Consider the following 3619-nt stretch of genomic DNA (forward strand, 5'->3'; position numbering starts at 1 on the left):
GCCATTGAGGTACGTCACTACAACCTGTGTGTGTTTCCATTCACTCTCAGTCATCGATTCTTGGAATGTTTGTGTCACTGTGTTTTGAGAGAATGGTTGTCCACGAAAATGTTGTTAGTTTTGAAAAAACAGTAGCTTTGTTCACCTGGTTACACAGAATGATCACTGTAGAGGGTTTCCATAACCCTATTTTATTATTCTATTTTTTTTTTGCTATGATCAATCATAGCTCTAATCACTCCCTTTATCAGTATCTCTTTGTTTGTCAAATAGTTTTTTTCCTAAAATTTGCAATTTTTTTTACATAAAAATATACTTGTAACAACCACCACCACTACTGCTCACTAGAAATGGAGTAAACAGACATCCTCATCTCCATGACTTTTTGTGGGAATTGGAGTGCAAGTAGCTCACAAAAGTAGGACTCTTGGATGGCCTATACTCTGGTAGCAACCTACCAGACTTGTACCTCACTCCACATGCTTTGCATAGTGTTTTTGGACCTAATGGTTTTACCCTCCATTGTGGGGTCCTCTGAGCCAACCAATGTGTGCACCTTCTTGGCATTGGTTAGTGTTGACCATTGCTACACTCATCAAGTTCAGAGTCCCCAAAGCTTATTTCCTTGCTCACATTAATAATCACTTTTTCTTCATCCTTTTTGGTCATGATCACAACCTCTTCTTTTTGCTCCTTGTTATCCTTTGGCTTTGGCATGATGAGTTCACTGTCTACCAACCAATAAGCCTGTTTGAGTAGAGGAGGGTCAGAACACAAGGCCTCAATTTGAGGGTTCAAGTGGTGTGACCATATGCTTAGAGGGTCTTTGTTGGTTCTTGGTTCTGAAAGCCTCTTCCTTTTGCTCCTTGGCTTCCCTGGCACAACAAAGTTTTGCAAATGTGGCTCATTTTGTTGTTGAGGTCTCTTCAAAGAAGGGTTGATGCTTGTGCTTAGGCTTTTTGTACTTGTAGTCTTAACACCAACAGGTACCAAGACACAGCTTGCTGGGCTTGAAAAACAGTCTTTAACAAATTATGAAAGCCACTCTAACTCAACATCCCCTTACTGCACATTTTTATTTGAAAGAAATCTAAAATTTAGCATGAATAATAAAACAAAAAAGGACTATATCAACACTTAAATTAAATATACACCACAAAAGTATAGCATATGTAGTATAACACTAAAGCTTCAAACTTGGTAAAAACAACCAGTTTCTCAAACGAAGAAAGAAAACATGACAATAGAATTAACTTGCAAAGAACTAGAAGGGGGCAAGGGAAATTAATTAAGCTAGAACAGTTCTAAAAGCAGAAATGAGATAAGGTAGAAAAATGAACATTTTAAAGTGACACACTGACTCTATCACCCTGTAAAGCCAATCTCTAGTCTTAATGTGAACTCTATCAATTTTTTAAATGACTTGCCAATACTACACAGAAACTGCACATAAATGTTTCCACACACACAAAAATAAACTTGATGCTATTGCTCACACATGCTTTAGTTTGAGCAGCCTTCCATGCATGCACTTTGTCGATCTTGTCTTCAAATCGATGTTCATGCTTAACGAATACTTCTGCATATGTCTCTCTCTGATTCCTAACAATTGATGGATCCACCTTATAGAAAACTGGGATCACAACCCTTCCATATCTCTTCTTGCAATCAAGTATCTTTGTGAGTTCATCCAAACACCATGTGGAAGATGCATAGTTCTCGGAGAAAACGAGAACATAAATCATAGATTCTTCTATTGAATCTATGTTGCTTTCATGCTCTATTGGGTTCATGTAATAAAGATGCATGTAATAAATTTCTTTGTGACATCATTTAGTTGTATTCACTCCTATCAATACTATAACTTTGTGAATATTTAAGTTAAGTTTGAATTTCTTTCAGGATTTAAAAGTTCTGAAATTTCCTTTGTTAATTTTTCTACATAAAGACATGGTATCTATATTAGTAGGAAATGATTGTACTAGCTTAGTGCATGTTTGGATTGAAGTTAGAAATGTTGTGTGCCTATTTGAATGCAAGTCTAACAGATAAAAATAAAATGAAAGTAAAAGTAAAGATCTTGATCCTTTGGCAAAATTACTTTTGTTTCAAAAATATTTTTGCACTTGAAATCCAAACATGCACTTAGAGATTGGATAATGCAGTTAGGCATAGAAGGTGTGGAAATTACTACATTCTTAACAGTTGAAAGTGCAACCATAATACAAGCAGCTGATACATTGGCAATTAAGGTTCCAAATGGAATCCATTTAAACAACCCTGCCTTTCCCAATCCACGTCCGTTGTCACGTGTTGATGCAACAATTGTTAGTCGTGGCCATACGAGACATTTTGCCAAACAAAGTAAGGTTAGCCATAACTCGCCTGTGCTTTTTCTTCCATGACATATGTAGCAAAGTCCTTGATCCTGTCAAGTTTGATGACCTGCAAAATGAGGCTGCAATTATACTGTGCCAGTTGGAGATGTATTTCCCCCCTGCTTTCTTTGACGTCATGATTCACTTAATTGTTCATCTGGTCAGAGAAATCAAATGTTGTGGTCCTGTTTATTTGAGGTGGATGTACCCGGTTGAGAGATACATGAAGATCTTAAAAGGGTATACGAAGAATCTACATCGTCCAAAAGCATCTATTGTTGAAAGGTACATTGCAGAAGAATCCATTGAATTTTGTTCATACTACATTGAAAAGGCTAAACATGTTGGCCTTCCTGAGTCTCGACATGACGACAGAGTAGGCGGTAAAGGTTCAAGAGGACTACATGTTATCACTCCAAGTGTAGAAGATTTGTTACAAGCTCACTTGTATGTGTTGAACAACAATAATGAAGTTTTGCCATACATACTTCAGCATGAAGCTTTAGTCAAACAAAATAATCCAAAAATGTCAAAGAACTGGGTCTTGAAAAAGCATAACAAGACTTTCTCTGATTGGTTTAAAGATACAATCTTTGCTGACGAAAATGCTTCAGAAACATTAAGAAAGCTAGCAGATGGGCCTAAAAGAAATGTTATAACTTGGCAAGGATACGACATAAACAAGTATTCCTTTTACACAAAGGCACAAGATGACAAAAGTACAATGCAAGTGTGCATGATGACAATCCCTGTGTAGCTTCCATCCCTTACTTTGGGTTTATTGATGAAATTTGGGAGCTTAACTATGTCAAATTTACTGTGTGTGTTTCAAATGTAAATGGGTTGACAACACCGATGATGTAGGATTTACGTTGGTAGACCTAAACAAACTAGCTTACCAGAATGATCCTTTCATCATGGCAAAACAAGCTAAACAAGTATTTTATGTGCAAGACCCTTGTGATGAAAGGTGGTGCATGGTTCTACATGGGAAAACAATTGGTGTTAATGTAGAAGATGATGATTCATACATCGACACTTATGTTAGTCCTTTGTCCACACAAATCACTCCTAACATCGTCGGAGAAGAAGAACCTGACGACGTTCATGCTAATCGTAATGATCATGATGATGGAGAATTAATTGACATCATCTAATGTAATTTTCTAATTATGTATTTGATTTTGGTAAATTGATTTACATAACTCATACAGTGATTTTCTAATTATGTTAACTAACTC

General features: G+C 36.4%; 1 pseudogene; it reads right to left on the reverse strand.

Annotated features, from left to right (window-relative positions):
• Positions 1 to 334: 334 nt before the first annotated feature.
• LOC114383980 lies at positions 335 to 1793 on the reverse strand (annotated as a pseudogene).
• Between the last annotated feature and the right edge of the window lie 1826 nt (positions 1794 to 3619).

Source organism: Glycine soja, chromosome 14 (genome assembly GCF_004193775.1).
Source record: "Glycine soja cultivar W05 chromosome 14, ASM419377v2, whole genome shotgun sequence".
NCBI classification, from domain to species: domain Eukaryota; kingdom Viridiplantae; phylum Streptophyta; class Magnoliopsida; order Fabales; family Fabaceae; genus Glycine; species Glycine soja.